The sequence below is a fragment of the Zalophus californianus genome, chromosome 10 (genome assembly GCF_009762305.2).
Source record: "Zalophus californianus isolate mZalCal1 chromosome 10, mZalCal1.pri.v2, whole genome shotgun sequence".
Classification (NCBI taxonomy): Eukaryota; Metazoa; Chordata; class Mammalia; order Carnivora; family Otariidae; genus Zalophus; species Zalophus californianus.
In genome coordinates this window covers 76,698,066-76,719,510 of record NC_045604.1, presented here as the reverse complement: position 1 = coordinate 76,719,510, position 21,445 = coordinate 76,698,066, and positions in this window count along the sequence as shown.

The window sequence follows — 21,445 nt, the reverse complement described above, 5'->3', positions numbered from 1 at the left end:
TCCTGAGCCCGGGACCCCAGGAGCAGCCACAGGGCAGCCTGAAACCCTCCCGGCCCCTCTCCAGACAGTCTGGCTGGGTCTGAGAGCACGCAGGTCCATTCCGGGGCTAGAATAACCCTGTAATGGATCAGGCTGTGCTTCCTCCCTAAGTCTTGGTTTTCACTTACTGTAAGTAATCCTGCTTCGCCTCCGGTGAGTCTTGAGAGCAAGAGGAAGAAAAGGGCAGAAGCATAGCTCTGAGTTCGCCTGAACCAACATGGCGGCCCCCATGGGCAGCTGAAGCTGTGGCTGGGGCCAGGCCTAGGAGCATAGAGGAGAACTGGCACCGGGAGGTGCTAAGGGCCTGGGGCTCTGGAGGTGGACGCACTTGGGTTCAAACCCAGCTCTCCCATCTACCAGCAGCTCTTGTTACTTTCCCTCTGCGGGCCTCAGTTTCTTCATCCTGGAAGTGGGGGGTGACATTCAGGACAGTGATAGGAGACCATGGCTCCCCAGCACTCCCCACAGCAGGGCCTCAATTCATGGTAGCTAAAATTAGACAGTGGCTTAAAACAACCATGTTATTATCCTTCCAGTTCTGTGGGTGGACCTGGCAGGCTGGTCTCACCTCGGGTCTGACAGGCTGGGGTCACTTGGAGGCTCCAGGGGGACCCTGAGAAGACTGGGCCCCTCTGCACTCCAAGCTGCCTGCCTGAGGATCTCTCCTGTCCACCGGCTTCCTCCAGCAGGACCGCAGAACTTTGTCTACTGCAACTGGGGTCTCCCCAAAAGTGCAGGGTGGAGCCACCAGCCCTTCTGAGGCTTGGGTCTGGAGCTGACCTCGAATCTCATCTGTCACTGCCCACTAGGAAGCCCCAGGCAATGCAGACTCAGTGTGTGGCGGGGGAGCTACCCCTGTTGGGGTCTGGACACCAGAGATGATGTCCCAGTGTCCTATGGCTGTTAGAACAATGCACCACAAACTTAATGGCTTAAAATAACATGTATTTATTGTCTGACTGTCTTGGAGGGTAGAAGTCCAAAACAGGTCTCCCTGGGCTAAATTCAGAGTGCGCCCTGGATGACTTCCTTTCTGGAGGCTCTAGGAGAGAATCCTTTCTCTTGGCTCTCCCAGCTTCTAGACACCAGCGAATTCCTTGCTTTGTGGTCCCTTCTCCCTCCTCAAAGCACATCTCCAGCCTCTGCGTCCACCAACACATCCCTTTTTAATTCTCTGATTCTCCTGCCTCCCCTTAGAAGGCCCCTTATGATTACACTGGATCGACCCGAATAATCCAGATATAACCTCCCCATCTCAAGGTGACCTGATTAGTGACCCTGATTCCATGCTCACCCTTAATTTCCCCCTTGCCACGTAACATATGTCTTCATAGATTACAGGCATTAGGACGCAGACATCTTTGGGGGACATTCTTCTGCCTACCGTAGGGTAGGAAGAGAGACACTTGCCCGATCTTACTACATTTCTTCCCAAACCATTTTTGGAGATTCGACTGATCCTGAATCGTGTTTCAGGAAAAATGTTTTGCAAGCCTTTCCATAAACTACTCACTTTGGTTGTTTTCATTCAACTAAACATTGCCTGAGCTAGAAGCCCCTGTGCTAGAGACCATACACAACTAGATGAAGGAAACACTGTTCCTGTCTTCGAGAAGTTCACCATCATGCCCGCCTCTCCCCCTGCCAGCAAACCATTTCTCTTTCTTCTGGCTCACAGCATCCTGATGTTGTGCAGACTGAAATGGGCCCAGCTCTATTGGTTTGGGTTGGGGTCAGAAAACTATGGTTCACAGGTCAAGTTCAGCCTGCCACCTGTCTTCGCAAACAAGGTTTTTTTTGGAACAGAGCCACACCAATTCACCCAGTACTGTCCGTGGCTACTTTTGCCTCTGTAGAACAGAATAGTTGCAAGAAAGCCTGGCCCACAAAGCCAAAAAAATTGACTCTCTGGCCCAATGTAGAAAAATTTGCTGATCCCTGGTTTATTTTATTTATTTATTTTTAAAGATTTTATGTATCTGACAGAGAGAGAGCTTACAATCAGGGGGAGTGGGGGGAGGGAGAAGCAGGCTCCCTGCTGAGCAGGGGGCCCGATGCGGGGCTCAATCCCAGGACCCCAGGATCGTGACCTGAGCCGAAGGCAGACGCTAAAGAAAATCTTTAAGAATAAAAAAAAATAAAATTTATTTAGAGATGCAGGAAAATTGCAAAGATAGCATGAAAAGTTCCCATCTACCTGCACTCAGTTTCTCCTATCACTGTCTTACATTAGTATGGTACATTTGTTACAACTGATGAACTAATATTGATCCGTTTTTATTAACCAAAATCCAAACTTTATTCAGATGTTCTTAGTTTTTACCTAATGTCCTTTTTCTGTTCCAGGGTCCCATCCAGAATACTACTTTACATTTATTTGTCATTTTTCTTTAGGTTCCTCTCAGACTTTCCTTGTCTTTGATGACCTTGACAGTTTTGACGAGTACCAGCCAGGTGTTTGCAGAATGCCCCTCAGATGGGATTTGTCTGATGTTTTTCACATGAAGAGCCTGGGATGATGGAGCTGGGGAGGAAGACCACAGAGATGAAGTGCCATTCTCACTGCATCAAATCAAGGGTGCAGATCACCAGTGTAACTTCTCACTGTTGGTGTTGACCTTGACGATGACCTGGATGAGGTAATGTCTCTCAGGTTTCTCTACTGTCCGTGATTTTGTTCTTGTCTGTGATGAATATTTTTTCCCACCTTTATTGAGATATAATTGATAGTGATATCTTGATGAATGAAAAATGTTTGTCTCAGGGCGCCTGGCTGGCTCAGTTGGTGGAGCATGCAACTCTTGATCTTGAGGTTGTGAGTTTGAGCCCCACATTGGGTGTAGAGATTACTTAAAATCTTAGGGGTGCCTGGGTGGTGTAGTTGGTTGAGCATCTGGCTCTTGGTTTCGGCTCAGGTCATGATCTCGCGGTTGTGGGATCAAGCCCTGTGTTGGGCTCAGTGTGGAGTCTGCTGGAGATTGTCTCCCTCTCCCTCTGCTCCTCCCCCTGCTCATGCTCTCTATCTCTCTAAAATAAATAAATAAAATCTTAAAAAAACAAAATCTTAAAAAAAAGAAAAATGTTAGTCTCAGAAAAGGATGTAAAGTATAGATAGTTAAAAAAATATATATATATATATGTATGTACCATATATGTTATTTTTACCTACCCTGCATTGATTCTTCTTTCTTCTGGTAACACCTTCCCCAATTTTCTTTGGGGAATGACCAGTCCTTCATCTCAGCTCAAGTTGTGTTTTTGGGGCTGATCCCATTCCTAGATTCCTGGGGTGGACCCATGACCCAACTTAACCAATCAGGGCACCCCATCCTCATAATGGTTTGGGGGTGGACATATGACCCAAGTGTGTCCAATGAGCATCAGCCCTGGAAAGAGATATTGTCTACCCATTGGCCTGGCTAAGCTGGTAGGGTATGAGCTTGGAGAACCAATGGGAGCAAAGCAGAGATGATAGAGAAAGACAGATTCCTGACACGTTACTTGACACGTGTATCCGACTATGCCCGAAGCTAGTATATTCCTTTTCAGTTGTGTGGGTCAATTCTTCTGCTCCTGTTTTAAAAATTATTTTTTCCTACATTTCTTTAGTTCTTTGTTGTGTTTGTCTATTACTATCTTCAACTCAAAAAAAAAAGAACGAGGGGCGCCTGGGTGGCTCAGTCGGTTAAGCGACTGCCTTCGGCTCAGGTCATGATCCTGGAGTCCCGGGATCGAGTCCCGCATCGGGCTCCCTGCTCGGCGGGGAGTCTGCTTCTCCCTCTGACTCTCCTCCCTCTCGTGCTCTCTGTCTCTCATTCTCTCTCTCTCTCAAATAAATAAATAAAATCTTATAAAAAAAAAAGAACGAAATTTAACATTAACGCCCTACTGTCTTCTGATAGATAGTTCACAGGCAATTTGCCCCAATTGTTCCCACAACGTCCTTCTTGTCTCCGGTTCAGGATCACACACCGCACTCTCCTGTCAGATCCCCAGTCTCCTTCAACCCACAACTGTCCTCCAACCATTTTTGCTTTTCGTGGCACTGATGCTTCTGTCTGGACAGTTATTTTGTAGAGTATCTCAATTTGGATTTGTAAAATTGGTTTCTACTGCTGAGATTCTTTTTCAAAAAGTTTATTTATTTATTATTTATATTTTTAGTAATCTCTGTGTCCAGTGTGGGGCTCGAACTCATAACCCTGAGATCAAGAGACACCTGTTCTTCTGACAGAGCCAGCTGGGCGCACCTCCACTGTTAAGATGCTGATGAAATGTTTTTAGTGAGAGTACTTCCTAAGTGATGTTGTGTCCCTTAGTTCCTCACCAACAGAGGGCACTTAATGTTGATTTTTCTCACCGTTGGTGATGTTAAATTTGGCCATTTATTGAAGGTGGCATCTTCCAGATTTATCCCCCATAAAGGCATCTTCTGTCATTGGTACTTGATAGGTAACCTGTGGGGTGATAGTTTAAGACTCTGTATACCTCCACCTCTACACATACTCATAGCTTTTTATTTTATTTTATTTTATTAATTTATTTTTAAATTTTTTTATTTAAAATAGGCTCCAGGGCACCTGGGTGGCTCAGTCATTAGGCGTCTGCCTTCGGCTCGGGTCACGGTCCCAGGGTCCTGGGATCGAGTCCCACATCGGGCTCCCTGCTCAGTGGGAGGCCTGTTTCTCCCTCTCCCACTCCCCCTGCTTGTGTTCCTGCTCTCACTGTGTCTCTCTCTGTCAAATAAATAAATAAAATCTTAAAATAAATAAATAAATAAATAAAGTAGGCTCCATGCCTAGCATGGAGCCCAATGTGGGGCTCGAACTCATGACCCTGAGATCAAAACCTGAGCTATGATCAAGAGCCAGATGCTTCACCAAGCAAGCCACCCAGGTACCCCAACACATACAGCTTTTTAAAAAATGTTATTTATCTATTTATTTATTTAAGATTTTATTTATTTATTTAGAGAGAGAAAGAGAGAGAGCACAAGCAGGGGAAGTGGCGGGCAGAGGGAGAAGCAGGCTCCCTGTCGAGCAAGGAGCCTGGTGCTGTAGTTGATCCCACGACCCTGGGATCATGACGTGAGCCAAAGGCAGACGCTTAACGTCTGAGCCACCCAGGCGCCCCACATACAGCTTTTTAAAAAGCAGGTTTGAATTGGATATCTGTCCCTTGCCACCAGAAGAATCCTAATCATTATAGTGTATGCCAGTTACCAAAATTTACCCTTTTTATCGGCCCTGTGAAAATGGATCTGGGCCCTTTGAAACTTTGTTTCCCGGGCCACCTGGTGCTGAAGCTTTGTCAAGAGACAGCACCAGAGAGACATTCCAGGAGGAAAGGGCTTTACTTCCTGGGGCCGTGTGCTTACTTGGCAGGCCCTTGGAGTATGCCTGGATACTTCTTCAGGGCCCTGTTCCTCCGGCATCCGGGGGCTAGCAGCAGCCAGCAGCCAGCAGCTTTGCCCAGCACCCTCCTTGGGGGGCTTGTAGTAAAGTCCCTCGAGCTCCTGCAGCCCTTATGGCCTCTCAAATGTTAAATGTGTCAGGAATCATAAAATTTCTAAAATGACCAGGAATGTGAGGCTCAGGATATTGAATATGGTTTGATGACTCCTGCTATATCGTGTCTTTGGGAAATAGAAGTATTTGCCAATTTGGGTTGGATTTTATGGTAAATTATATAAATTTTAAAACCATGCCACATCTTTACGAAGGAATCCCAGACATGCAAGGTGCTCCGTCCTGTCCCTGCTCCAGGCAGCTGTCGTGACAAATAAGTGAGACTTGGTTTAGGACAGTGTCCAGGGCTGGTTCTCCAGTAGGCCTAGGTGCCCTGATACTTTTAGGGGCCTGGGGAACTATTTTAATTCATTTTAATATCAAGAAAAAATGAACATAATCCCACCTACCTTGGTTTTATCTTTGTTTTTTTTTAAGATTTTATTTATTTATTTGAGAGAGAGAATGAGATAGAGAGAGAGCCAGAGGGAGAAGCAGACTCCCCGCTGAGCAGGGAGCCCGATGCGGGACTCGATCCCGGGACTCCAGGATCATGACCTGAGCCGAAGGCAGTCGCTTAACCAGCTGAGCTACCCAGGCATCCCCCTTGGTTTTTATCTTTGTAACAACAGAGTCACAAGATGTAATATATTTTTTAAAAGGGAAGAGCCCATGAAAGTCTTTTTTTTTTTTTTTAAGGAATCTCTACCCCCAAATGTGGGGCTTTAACCCACGACCCCAAGATCCAGAGTGGCATGCTCTGCTGACCAGGCCAGCCCGGTGCCCCAAGCCCATGAAAAGTGTTATTGTGGCTCTGACAGCGCCTGACACAGAATTGAGTTGTTTCATCATCCTCCTCATCGTTGGGATTATTGGCAAGAATGGGCCACTCCTCCTTAAGGTGTGGTCATGAGAGAAATCCCTGAAGGACAGTTGTGGGAGCTGGGATTTGATCACACACATCACAACACTGGGGCTGGGGGAAGGAGCTAAGTCGGATGGAGGGAGATGAATTTGACAGCAAGGATTGGAGTCTTGGTGGGTTGCCATAATCATTCCAGGGAACATTCTAAGAGGTGTCCAAGATTGGTGAAGGCCCTTAGCCACGCAAAGGTAGGATTTGTTCTCTCTGGAAAAACTCCCGCTGGGGCACTGCTCTGATTTAGTAGTAAAGGGAAGTTAGAGTCATGTCAGCCCCACACCTGCCCAGCAATCATCTGGAATGCTATCTCTTTTAGTACCCTGACTTTGTGATAGGCAAAATGCTATAGACCCCACTCATTACCTGCATGATGGCTCTCCTAGAAATGATTGGGCTTTTATAAATGTTGATCTATTTTTATTTTATTTATTTATTTATTTTTAGAGAGTGTGCATGTGAGCAGGGAGAGAGGGGCAGAGGGAGAGAGAATCTTTTTTTTTTTTTTTTAAGATTTTATTATTTATTTGACAGAGAGAGACAGAGAGGGAACACAAGCAGGGGGAGTGGGAGAGGGAGAAGCAGGCTTCCCGCTGAGCAGGGAGCCCGATGCGGGGCTCGATCCCAGGACCCTGGGATCATGACCTGAGCCGAAGGCAGACGCTTAATGACGGAGCCACCCAGGTGCCCCAGGGAGAGAGACTCTTAAACAGGCTCCACGGCCAGCGTGAAGCCCAACACAGGGCTTGAACTCATGACCTTGAGATCAAGACCTGAGCTGAAATTAAGAGTCAGACGCTTAACTACCTGAGCCACCCAGGTGCCCCCAAACAAACACTGATCTAAGAAACAAACAGCCACTATGTGCCTCATTTGTGCTGGGTAGCACATCACCATTAGTGGGAACCAATTTAAAAGACTTAAGTTTCTACCCTCTTAGAACTTATCAAAGGAGGGAGTGTGTCCCAAAGGAAACAGATAAGCAATCAAAATAGTAATAGATTGTAACCTGTGCTAGGAAATCAAGAGGAGGCTGCTTCTAGGAGATGGAACAGGGATGACTGGTTGTCTCTCCCATCTCTCTTCTTTTTTTATAGTCATGGAGTCCCCCAGTTTGTAGCTGGCCATGCACATGGCCATGCAACATTTCCCAGGCTCCCTCGCAGCAGGCATGGCCATGTGACTGAGTCCTGGCCATGAGATGGAAGCTGATGGGGAAGTGTCATGAAAGAGCAGGCAGGTCCTTCTCCTGCTGGAAAGGCGAATGCTGGAGCACCATCTTAACCATGTAAGGAAGGCTATGCACAGCAGAGCAACAAGTTAGAAGGAGCCTGGAATCCAGACACCAGGAAGCCCCATCCCAGCTCTGCACTGCCCACGTTCAGACCAATAGGTGACAGAGAACTAAATACTTGTGGTTAGAACCCATCTAAGGGAAAGGGGCTTACTCTAGGTGAGGTTGTTCAGGAAGGCTTCCTGGAGGAAGGGGCATTGGAAGGGTGACATCCAATAGAAACATAATGTAAGACATGTATGTAATTTAAATTTTTCTAAAAATAAAACGATAGGGGCACCTGGGTGGCTCAGTCGTGAGACGTCTGCCTTCAGCTCAGGTCATGATCATGATCCCAGGGTCCTGGGATCGAGTCCCACATCGGGCTCCCTGCTCAGCAGGAAGCCTGCTTCTCCCTCTCCCTCTCCCACTCCCCCTGCTTGTGATCCCCTCTCTCACTGTCTCTCTCTGTCCAAAGAAAAAAAAAGAAAAAAAGAAACAAGGAGGAGATGAACCTCTTGCTAACTGGGTTTACTGAGCTTCAGACAGGAGAGGGAAGAAGGGAGGTGAATGTTCCAAGAATGTAATTCATTTTAAGTCATAACATACGGAAGTGGGTGGCAGTGCAGATACAAAAGCAAGCTGGAAAAAGCTAGCCAACAAGCAAAATCAACCAGGAAATAAATGGATATAGAAAAATAATGCCCATTATTTTTTGCCTCCCTGCTCTGCATCAAGGTTTGGAAACTCTATGCCTTTAGGAGCTAGCTGGTTTTGCCAATAAGTGAAGCAGCCTGAGTGTTAGGATAGGGTATTGGTGAGGTCTGTGGCCACAAGTTTCTCGGCTCAGCCAAGTGTCAGTCGGTTAAGCGACTGACTCTTGATTTCGGCCCAGGTCATGATCTCAGGGTCTTGTGATCAAGCCCCACGTCGGGCTCCGCACTGAGTGTGGAACCTGCTTGAGATTCTCTCTCTCCCTCTGCCCCTCTGCTCGAGCGTGCTCTCTCTCTCTCTCTCTCAAAAAGAAAGAAAAAGTAATAATTTACAAAGGTGAATCACTTAGAACAGTACCTGGCACATAGACAATTCAACAAGTATTAGCTATCATAATTATTGCTGTTGATGTTGTCATTAGTTGCTTTGCAGAAATGGGGGAAGTGGGACATGGATGCTCAAGCTAATCCATACACTGGCATGATGGAAGGCATTAGCATGGAAGTCAGACAGCCCCAGATCCGGCACTCACTACCCGAGTGACTCATTTGTGTTACATAACATCTTGGAGTTCAGCTTTCTCGAATGTAAAATGAAGGTAAATATCTACATGCTTCAGTCAGATGTTTTTGTCTAAGAGGAGCAGAAATTTATATTAACCATAAGAAAATGTATCATTTCACATAGCAGAGAGCCCAGAGATGGGGTGTCCTTCAGGTATGGCTAATCCAGAACCTGAATCTGGTCCTCAAGAACCCAGAAACTTTCCTTCTCTATCCAGGCTTCGCCTTCAGGCTAAGCTTGAGCTTCTTTGGTGGTTACTGGGTGGCTTTTCACGGTAATTGAGGCTATACGCCTTATTCATACCCAATGAGCGATGGAGAGCCCCCCTCTCCCTCCAGATCTTTGCAGTGTAATTGGTCTTATACCTACCCATGGATTGGGAAGTGCCCGAAGCTGATTGGCTTAGGCCTGGATTCCTGAACCAATCACAGACAGGGAAATAGGACCTTGACGTTTATTTTTTTTTTAAGATTTTATTTATTTATCTGACAGAGAGATAGAGAGCATAAGTAGGCAGAGAGGCAGGCAGAGGGAGAGGGAGAAGCAGGGTCCCTGCTGAGCAAGGAGCCCGAAGCCGGGCTTGATCCCAAGCCCTTGGGATCATGACCGCGGCCGAAGGCAGACGCTTAATCGACTGAGCCCACCCAGGCGCCCCACCCGGGTGTTTCACAGGCGAAGGGAGAAAGTGCCATGTTTACCCTGATGCTTGACCTGGACTCATCATCCTGGGCCTTGCGACCGAGAAAAAATGGGAAAGACCTGGTGTCAGACTGTCTAGCAGGAATCTTTAGGGTCTCATCAAAGGCATTTTGTTTAATATACCCACAGAGGCTTCTCCCTGCTGCCAGAGCTGCTTTCCGAGAATAGCTACGGTGCAGGGGGTGGAAGTAGCTAAATTCTCATCCATCATCCACAGAGAATCCAACGTCATTTTTCATCACGACCTCCCGGAACGCTAACTCCACCACACCGCTCCCCTTTGTACCCTGGATATCGTCTGAATCTCACCTCCCAGGGGTGTTCAGCAAGAGAGTCTCCCTGTCAACCCAAGAGAATGATAGCTGTAACCAAATGCTTCCTCCTTTGTTAGGAGTCGGCTGGGGCTGGAATGCAGCTAGCTTAAGCCAAAGGGAGGGCTTACTATAAGGATACGGAGCGTCTTGCAGAACCTAAAGGCCTCAGGAGGGTCCAGAAATGGAAAGCCATCAGAATTGCAAACCAGATTTTCATTTCAGGAGCCTCTTGGCTCTGTTTTTCTCTGCAAGTCGGATTTCTTCTTTCTTTCTCCAGCCTGACTTCCCAAGGGCTGTGGCAGGTCTAGAGCTCAGTCCTGGCCACATGGTGTCTTTCTCTCACTCTCTTTCTCTGCGGCCTGGCAAAGGAGGTAGGGTCGCCATGGGCAGTTTGGCAGGTTCCACACTGGACAAGGACCCCTGAGCTAGAAGACCCCCCCTGTGTTTGTCAAGCCATGTGCACAGGCTCAGGGGCACTTCCACCCACAGGGAAGTTCTTCCCCTAACTCATCAAAGCTGTTGGATGGGTTAGTGGCACCCAGAGTGAACTCTGGACTCATCTTCCAACCACAGCCCTTGAATCCCTTCAAAGAACTGTTCTCTCCCAGCTACTTGCAGCTTGGTTGGGATTGTCAATCAAGGTATCAAAAGGGTAAGGATGTGCTGAAGTTAGGTCTATCTTGGAATCTCAGTCTTGGAGCCTACTGGCCCAGCAGCGGTGCCTGGAGAGACTGTTTGATCCTGCCTCCTGGATCCGCAAGGCTGCTCTTGTCCCTGTTCATCTTTTCCTTTGATTGTCTGATCTATCCTTTCTCCTTGCAACAAATGCCTATTTGTTGCTTAAGATAGTCAGAGTAAAGTTGTATGCTGCTTACAACCAAAGAACCCTAACTTACAACAGCTGTCACAAGAACAGACATATCTGAGCACTTTCTATGTGCCGGGCCCTGTTCAAAGCACGTTTTGTGTAGACTCATTTACTCCTTATGACAACCCTATGAGGTAGGTGCTATTGTAATTATCCCCATTTCACAGATGTGAAAGCTGAGGCCAAGCAGGAAAAGTAAGTTCCTCAGGACCCCCCAGGTAATAAGCTTGGATTTGGATTCAGGCAACCTGGCTCCAGAGTCCAATTCTTATTCAGTCCCAATTCCAAATTCCCAGGAAAAGAATTCCTCTTTGCCCCCAAAGGAGTCAGACATACAACCCTAGCCTAGTAAGTGGTACGGGGGGCATGCCATCCAAACATGGCTTCCAGAAACTCTCTGCTAAGGGTGAGGAGGGTCGTGTGTGAAGTCATGTTCCCAGTTCCCCCTTTCTGGGGACACAGTGGGATGGCACTTCCTGCCCCTTGCTGTATATGTGAGGCTCCCTGATTCGTCCGGCCGCCGAGTTGTGCGTGAAAGGGACTGTGTAAGACATTTAGCGGCTCCCGTTCTCTCTGGCACTGTATCCAGCCATGTTAGCCTGGATCCTGAGTCACCATGAGAAACAGAGTCTCTGACGCCTGGCAATGGATGTGTAGTGTGAGCAAGAAGTAAACCTTTGTTGTTTTTGGCTGCTGGAGTCACTGGGCTCTCAGGGTAATTTGTTATGCAGTGGAACCCTATCCTGACTGATACAGTTAATTGAGTCACCTTAAAAAGCTCTCTCTCTTGCAGATAAATAATTTTTTAATTTTTTAAAATTTATTTTTTTAAATTTATTTATTTACTTGACAGAGAGAGACACAGCAAGAGATGGATCACAAGCAGGGGGAGTGGGAGAGGGAGGTGCAGGGTCCTGGCTGAGCAGGGAGCCTGATGTGGTACTCAATCCCAAGACCCTGGGATCATGACCTGAGCGAAAGGCAGATGCTTAACTGACTGAGCCCCTCTGGCGCCCTGATAAATAAATGAAATCTTTTTAAAAATCTACCCTATTGTGGGTGGCACCATGCTGAGAACATACCTAGTGCTTTTTGGATCCAAACTGTGGCCTTGACCAACCCAGCCCCACACACAGAATTCCCAACCAGTTTCCCTTCCTGGTGTGAATGGTGTCCTTGGGATTGATGGGATGTCTGAGAGATGTCTCTGTGGCCACTGGAGGAAAAGACAAACGAGGTCTGGATGCCAACCCTATGCCCTGGGAAACATCTCCCTGGGGATGCCCACACCACACGATGTGTGGTGCACATCGGAGCCTGCCTCCTGTTCAGGGTGCCCCAGGTAGGAAGGCAGCGTGGCACAGTGGTTGAGCACTCAGCCCAGAATTCAAATCCTCGCTCTGCCTCTTACTGGCTGGGTAAGTTTGGTTAGGTTATTTTATTTTCTCCTCTCAAGAAACGGACATGATAATTATAGTACCGTCTCCTGGGAGTGTTGCAAGGGTAAAAATGCAAATGTCATGCAAATTTGCCTAGTCAGCCCTAAATAAATGTTTGCTCTTGGTTTTACTATTATCTCAATAGGAGTGATAGGAAACTAAGAGGGGGTACATTTTCTAGACCCAGGTGGTCCCATCGGCTGGTATAAACGTGAATAAAGAGAAAGGAAAATCTATAGCTAGTTAGTTATCCCTATTTAAAATAAAAATGCCAGGGGTTAAGTGTCTGCCTTCGGCTTGGGTCATGATCTCCTGGTCCCCCGATGGAGCCCCATGTCAGTCTTCCGGCTCAGTGGGGAGTCTGTTTCTCCCTCTCCCTCAGCCTCTCCCCACCCCCCGCTCATGCTCTCCCTCTCTTCTCTCTCTAATGAATAAAATCTTTAAAAAAATGAAATTAGGGGCGCCTGGGTGGCTCAGTTGGTTAAGCGACTGCCTTCGGCTTAGGTCATGATCCTGGAGTCCTGGGATCGAGTCCCGCATCGGACTCCCTGCTCAGTGGGGAGTCTGCTTCTCCCTCGGACTCTCCCCCCCTCATGCTCTCTCTCTCTCTCTCTCTCATTCTCTCTCTCAAATAAATAAATAAAATCTTTTAAACAATAAATAAATAAAATAAATAAAAATTTAAAAAATAACTAAAATAAAATACCGATAACAATAATAATGATAATAAAATGAAAATCCATGCTGTATTCCTACGTTTCCCTAAGCATGGTCCAAAAACCACAACTATTGGAGTCATTTTGTGTGTGTGTGTGTGTGTGTGTGTGTGTGTGTATGTGTGTGTGTGTGTGGCTGGGATGGGTTGGGTGCTGGTGGAAATTGCAGATGCCCAGACCTCAGCCCAGCCTGACCAGAGGCGGGACGTAGGAATCTGCATTTTTTTTAAAAAACTCCCCAGAGATTCTTAGGCTTACTAAATTGAAAAACTGCTGTCTCTTTTTAAGAACCTCAGAAGATCGGGTGCCCGGGTGGCTCAGTGGTTAAGCGTCTGCCTTCGGCTCAGGTCATGATCCCAGGGTCCTGGGATCGAGGCCCGCATCGGGCTCCCTGCTCCGCGGGAAGCCGGCTTCTCCCTCTCCCACTCCCCCTGCTTGTGTTCCTGCTCTCGCTGTGTCTCCGTCTGTCAAATAAATAAATAAAATCTTTAAAAAAAAAAAAAAGAACCTCAGAAGATTAGAGCCCATTGTTTGTGATGTCACGAGCAGCTGGGCATAAGGCAGGCCAGGGAAACTGGACATGCCTGCTCATTTTCCTTTCTCTGGACGCTGCTGCCTGGCATCCCTCTGATGGCAGACGTGCCGAGGGGACGCTGAGTGCTGGATCTGAATCACCTCCCGGCCAGCCCACGCCAGGAGCAAATGGGTGCTTCCTGCCTTCCCGTCTGGCCGCAGCTCAGCCCATCAGAGCCACAGCTGGTCCCTCAGGGTCCCCGGGGCAAAGGCAATTCGAGGCTCAGCGACCTGTTAGCAGCCTAACAAGGTGACAGCTATGGTGTACAAGGCCAGACATCAAAGAGAAGGCCGGCAGAAGGAGGGAGGAGATGCTTTCTGTGCACCCGCCCTGCTTTCCTACAAGCCGTGGGTTGTGTCACCTACAGGGGGCACCTGGAGTGAGCCGAGAACACTGTCCCCTGTTTTCACTTGGGAAACCTGAACTCCTTGCTCTTCCCTGCTTCTGGGAAAACACGGAGGGCTCTGGCTTCACCTGAGCTCGGCATTACACGGAGCTGTCAAGAGTGTGGATTCTGGAGCCAGGTTGAACCCCTGGCTTTGCTGTGTGATGTTAGGCAAGTTAACGAACCGCTCTGTTTCCTTGGTTTCTTTACCTGTAAAACGGGGATCATGGGGCCTACACCACTTTGGGTTGAGGTGAGGATTGAGTGAGTTAATGAGTATGAATGTATGTCATGGGCCCAGAGTGCTTGCTGCCTGTAATTCCGCAGGTGAGAATTAAGTGTTCTTGGTACCATTACCAGTACTCCTTAGTAATAATTAAACATACTTAACAAGCCCTCCTTGAACCCCTGAAAGCTTTAGGTATGCGATATAATCTTCATAAAAATCCAGTAGGTTCTGGGGGCACCTGGCTGGCTCAGTCAGGAGAGCATGTGACCCTTGATCTCGAGGTTGTAGTTCAAGCCCCACATTGGGTGTAGAGATCACTTAAAACAAAACAATAGGTTATGGAAATGCCAGATAACGTTGATGGTTGCACAATCTTGTGAATGTCCTCACTGCCTCCCAATTGCAAACTGTGTGCTTTAAATGGTTGAAACGGTAAATGCGATGTTATGTCTGTTTTCCCCACCTACGCACACACACCTGGGCATAAGGCAGGCCGGGGAAACTGCACATGCCTGCTCCTTTTCCTAGGAGCTGTGGTGATCACACCTATATGACAAATGAGAGGAAGCAAGGCTCAGGGACACCTGTGCTTGCCCAGGCTCACGGTGCTGGGAGCAGCTCAGCCTGCCTTGTGTCCCAGCGTGCTCGACACTGTCAGGAACACCAAGCACCACAGGGCGGTACCGCGGCTGCCCCCTCATCCCTTCATCCTTTAGTTCTTTCGTTCGAGAAACATGAGCTGCACCCCTGCTATGTGCCAGGTCCTGTACCAAATGCTGGGGTTCAGCAGACAGAGAGAGACCGTTCACCCACTCGCCCAGATGGATGTGTATTCACAACGGAGACACGTGCTGAGAAGGAAAGTACCTGGAAAAGGGCATGAAAACCGACTCCAACTAGTCGGGGGAGTTTGCGGACAGCCTCCTGGAGGAAGTGACAGTCAGGAACTGAGACATGAGTAGGAGTCCCCGAGCAGAGGTGGGAAGGGAGGAACATTCTAGGTGGAGGAAGCAGCCACTTGTGCAAAGACCCTGTGGCCTGTGTGGCAGGGACAGGGTAGAGGAGACGGAAGAGGCCAGGAGTGGGAGGACCACAGAGGCCAAGTCACACACGCAGGCTGCCCCCCTTGGAAAGCTTTGTCTTTGTCCTAAGAGTAATAGGGGCCTTTGAGGGTGTGAAGCCAGGGAACGCCGGAACCTAATTCACCCCAGGAAGGACCACCTCTCCCCAGCCTGGACTTCCCATCAGCAGCGATGGTGTCTGCTGGGGTTTGGACAAGACTCCCCGCACCCTCAGCCCCCCACCACACACACAACGCATCTGACCTGCACACAGCCCTCTACCTCTGCCTCCCCCCAACTGTATTCTTCTCCAGGGACCCCTTGGGACCCTACGCATTTCACCTCTCGGCTTCTCTCTCTCCACCTACCTCAAAGCCAAGGACATTTCTCACCACAGTGTCCCTGCCACATAAAACAGGGCCTGGCAGGGGCGCCTGGGTGGCTCATTTGGTTAAGTGACTACCCTCAGCTCAGGTCTAGCGGGGAGTCTGCTTCTCCCTCTGACCCTCACCCCTCTCATTCTCTCTCTCTCAAAAAATAAAAAAAAAATTTTTAAATAATAAATAAATAAATAAAACAGGTCCTGGCATCTGATAGGTGTTCAATAGACAGACACTCAACTGTTGAAGATGAAGTCCTAACATCACCCTGCAGATGGAAGGAAACAAGAGTACCCGTGGGGGCCAGGTGAGAGCCTACTACAGGAGTCTGGGTGGGGTGATGGTGCTTGGACGCTGGGCTGCAGAGACAGGGAACATTCCCGACATGATTGGGAGCAGCCCTAGGAAGTCTTCTGAGGACCACCTTGGTAAGGAAGAGAAGGACATGTTTCCTTCTCAGAGGAAAGATGGTCCAAGGTCAAGCCCAAGGTGTGGGAGCAGAACCAAGATTAGAAACCTAACCCGATCTCCTCTCTGCCACCCGGACTGATCGCACCGACCAACCGAGAGCCCATCCTGTTCTTCCCACGGCTTCAGGGGCGGCCAGGAACCCCCATCCTTGTCTTGCACCTTCTGGAGCTTCTGGGGGTCTTCTGCTCCTTCTTTGCGTAGCTTCAAGGCATGGCTTAAAAAGTCAAGTCCTCAAAGAAGCGAGGGGCGGGAATGGAGGAAAAGGGGAAGGGAGGCGAGGGAAGAGAAGGAGGAAACAAGAGAATGAGAGGCGTGGCTTACGTTCCAATCTTGTACCTTGAAATGAGGCATACGGCCAACTCACCTCTATACATAGGTCCATGATCATAACCATAACCCTTTGTTCAGATAGTTACTTCCCATCTCCCCTTGACGGTCTGCTCCGGGAGGCAGGAAGAGCTGCTTCTGCCTCTTCACCATCTCCTTGGGGCCTGCCCTTAATTGGGGCTCAAAAACTATCTGGAGAATGAAAAAATGGACCCGAAGTTGGGAGTAAAGGCTCATACATGGGGCACGCCAGTATGCTTTTACCCTGATGCAAAACGAGATAGGCTCCCACCCTCCAAGGACAGAGAGGACCAAGCAGGACATCCACTCACTTGCCTAGCACACATTTATTGAGCTCCTGCTGTATGCTGGGGTGCAGAGATGGAGGAGGGGGGTGCAGCACACATGTGCCTTCCCTGCTGGAGGCCCTGCCTGGTCCTGTCCCCTTCCCCATTCACTTCCAAGGAAAAGAACACAACACATGGGTGTTTTCTCACCTCTTAGACCCATCCATTCATTCATTCTCCAAATTGGTCTTGAGCCCCAATTATGGGCAGGCCCCACGGAGATGGTGAGGAGGCAGAAGCAGTTCTTTCTGCCTCCTGAAGCTGACAGTCAAGGTGCAGATGGCCATTAACTAAATAGCTGAACAAATTATTATTTAGGATGTTCTCTATAGAGGTGAGCTGACCTCACTTCTTCATCTGTGGGCATAGCGTCAGAATCAGAGGGAAACTTCCTGGAAACACAAGGCTCCCTGCCCGATCTGTGTACTCATGACAGGGACAGTCAGCGCTCCGGTGGTTTATGCATTGCTTTGTTGCAACTGCACTGTAACCCCAGGGGCTAGCATTGGTATGTCCATATTTCAGAATCCACGCTGAGGCCCTGGTTGGGGGGGGGGGTGCTTCCCCTGACAAGTAGCAGGGCTGGTGGGCTGTGAAACCAGGGCTGTCTGAGCGTTGCTTTCTCCGGGCCCTCCTTGGAAGGCACTCCGGACCATCTCCGAGAGGACCCCTTCACCACATTGGTCCCCCCAAGCCTGCCTTGCTCCTTCCTCTTTACTGATGTAGTTGCTGCACGTCTATCTCCTCCACCAGCGTGTAAGTCCAAAGGAAGGCTTCTAGAAACGTGAGTCATCCCTTGCTGGCGGCATGGTGCACAAGGCCAAAAATAATTGGATTTAGAAAGAAATGAGTGCAACTGACTTTGATTAGCCCTATAAGATCCTTTCGGTTCTGAGAGCTCTCCTATTAATGGAACTGGTTGCTAGATGTGTGTGGTTTACACCCACGTTCCCAGGGCCTCGCACAATGCCAGGCGCATAGTAGATGCTCAGTAAATACTCGTTGAGAGAATTCACTGGAGTCGTTTTGGTTTCTCCTTTCACTGCTAAATCGTACCACGCTGTCCTCAGTTCCCTTCCTCCCTCCTTCCATACTTCTCCCCTTCCGGCCTTTTTTCCTTCTACAACTGGTGAGTCCCTGCTAGATGTTGCGCACTTTCTCAGAGCCTTGGATCACAGATGAAAAATGACATGAAGCTCACAATAGTGGGTTCCACAGACATACTTTTAAAACTTCCCTTTGGGGATGCCTGGGTGGTGCCGTTGGTTAAGCGGCCGACTCCTGGTTTCGGCTCAGGTCATGATCTCAGGGTCATGATCTCAGGATCATGAGATCGAGCCCCAAGTCGAGCTTCATGTTGGGCTCTACACTCAGGGTGGTTTTCTTCTTCTTCTTCTTTTTTTTTTTTTTAAGATTTTTATTTCTTTATTTTACAGAGAGAGTGAGAGAGCACAAGTAGGGGGAACAGTAGAAGGAGAGGGAGAAGCAGGTTCCCCGCCGAGCAGGGAGCCTGATGCGGGGCTCGATCCCAGGACCCTGGGACCATGACCTGAGCCGAAGGCAGACGCCCAACCATCTGAGCCACCCAGGTGCCCCCAGGGTGGTCTTCTTAAGACTCTCTCCCCCTCTCCTTCTGCCCCTCCCCACTGTGCTTTCTCTCTCTCTCTCTCTCTCTCTCTTTAAAATAAATAAATAGGGTGCCTGGGTGGCTCAGATGGTTAAGCGTCTGCCTTCGGCTCAGGTCATGATCCCAGGGTCCTGGGATCGAGTCCCGCGTTGGGCTCCCTGCTCCTTGGGAGCCTGCTTCTCCCTCTGCCTCTCTCTCTCTCTCTCTCTCTCTCTCTCTCTCTCTGTCTTTAATGAATAAATAAATAAAAATCTTTTAAAAAAATAAATCTTTTTAAAAAAATTCCCTTTAATATAAGGTGCTGAGCACTATATTATTTTATTTTCCTATCACTTGCTTTTTTTTTTTTTAAAGATTTTTATTTAGGGGCGCCTGGGTGGCTCAGTCGTTGAGTGTCTGCCTTTGGCTCAGGTCGTGATCCCAGGGTCCTGGGATCGAGCCCCGCGTCGGGCTCCCTGCTCAGCGGGAAGCCTGCTTCTCCCTCTCCCACTCCCCCTGCTTGTGTTCCCTCTCTTGCTGTGTCTCTCTCTGTCAAATAAATTTAAAAAAAGATTTTATTTATTTATTTGACAGAGAGAGTACAAGCAGAGGGAGAAGCAGGATCCCCACTGAGCTAGGAGCCCAAAGTGGGACTCGATCCCAGGACCCTGGAATCATGACCTGAGCTGAAGGCAGACGCTTAACCAACGAGCCACCCAGCCTTCCCTTACTTGTTTTTTTAAATCAGCTTTTGAATACTTGATCTACACAAATGGCACATGTGTAATGTACACGTCTCAGTTCGGCAACTATACACATACCCACAATACCATTACCGCTATCAGGGTAGGAGACATAGTCATCACACCCCAAAGATTTCTTGGGTCCCTTTCCTTTTTTTTTTCTTTTTTCTCTTTTCTTTTTTGGTGGCAAAAACACTTAACCTGAGATCTACCCTCTTCACGAGCTTTTCAGGGCACAACCCTGTGCTATTCACTACAACAGATCTCTAGAACTCACTGATCTTATAGTTGGAACCAAGTTAAAGGGGGGACTAACCGGTTCTTTGGTGGGGGCGGGAGGGCGGGGTGTCCTCACTGGGGAAGGCTTCAGAAGAGCTGTGGTTTGAGCAAGACCCTGAAAACTGACCAGGATTTCTCCTCATGCCAGTGCTGGTGGGAACGGCTAGAACAGAGGTGGAGGTGTGTAGCTGACTGCGAAGGACCTGCAGGGGCCTAGGGCAGCAGGGTGGGAGCATTTCGCAGGGAATAGCAGTTCGTCATGCCAATGAGTCCTTTTGCAAGTAGTTATTAGTCAAGCGGCTGCAGATTTTACACATCAATAGTAGAAGGGTTTTATTTTTTAACTTTATGGAGGTATGTATAATTTATATATCATAAAAGTTACCCATTTAAAGTGTACAGTTCAATGATTTTTAGTATGCTTACAGAGTTGTGCGACCATCACTATAATCTAATGTTAGAACATTTCCATCACTGTGAAATGATCCCTTAGGTCCTTTTACAGTTAATCCCTCCACCAGCCCTGGCTGCCTTGAATCCACTTTCTGTCTCTATGCCTTTGCTGATTCTGGACATTTCGTATACACGGAATCCCACAATCCATGCGTGGTGTCTTGGGTCTGGCTCCTTTAACATGCTTTCAAGCTTCATCCGTGTTGTATCATGTGCTGGTACTCCATTCCTTTCTAGGGCCATTGAATATTCCATTGTGCGGATGGGCTCTGTTTTATTTATCCGTTTACCAGCGGATGAACATTTAATGGCTTCCAGTTTTGGGCTGTTGTGAATAATGCCATGAGCAATGTTTGCCAGCAAGTCTATGTGGCGGTATGTTGTCATTTCTTTTGGGTAGATACCTAGGAGCGGAATGGTTGTATGGTGAATTAATGCTCATTACAAAACTGCCCATACTGTTTGAGAAGTGTTGTTTTGTTTTGTTTTGTTTAAGTAAGCTCTATGCCCAACATGGGGCTTGACCTCACGACCCTGAGATCAAGAGTCACATGCTCTACTGACTGAGCCAGCCAGGCTCCCTGCGAGAAGTGCTTTTTTAAAGAAGGTGCAGAGCGTGCCTTGTTTGGGCCTCAAGGCCTCGCAGCTAGGTGGTGGTGGAATTGAGACTCCAGCAGAAACTGTTAGCCTGTAGGGGTCACACCCTTAACCACACTCACTCTCAGAAGCCCTTTGCGCATTTGGAAACTTGAGATCCACCGTCACTTGCATCCTCCTGGAAAAATCCCAGGCAATGGAGTCTGTTTCCATAAGGTAGAGTCTCTCTCTTGTTAAAACAGTAGCCTCAGGAGCTGTTGAGGAAAGTGATCAAAGTTTGGAAAAAACCTCCTTTGTAGCATTATCTCCTGCTTAAATTAGGGTATCTGGAGTTGGGAAAGAGCCCACTGTGCACACTTTGTTCAGCCTGTACATTTGCTGTTTCAGATTTTTGAGCATGTTTTAAAAAAGATTTTATTTATTTATTTGAGAGAGAGAGCATGAGAAGGAGAGGAGGGGCAGAGGGAGAGGGAGAAGCAGGTCCTGCTGACCAGGACCCTGGGATCATGACCTGAGCCGAAGGCAGACACTTCACCGGCTGAGCCACCCAGGTGTCCCCACATTTTTGAGCATTTTTATTGTTTTGTGTGGAATATATAATTTGGTCAGTAGGGATTTTTTTTCTCTAGACTGGCGGTTTGGACTGAAATGGTATAATCATGATAAATTATCTCCCTGCCCACCACCTTTCCCTGCCTATTAACAGAAAGATCAGTGACAAATAGTCTCTGGTGTCACCTACACACATACAATTACACTGGAAGCTAACTAAGCAGGGAGGCCACTGAGAATGTCTCGGGTTTGTATCCATAGGACTCACTGCCCATCCCGCGCATGCTCTGCAGAATGACAACATGAATGCGGATAGTGTGGGATTTAGCCCTTCCTGGTGCTGATCTTCAACATTTGTGGAGGCCACCCTGTGTATCAGGCTCTGTGCG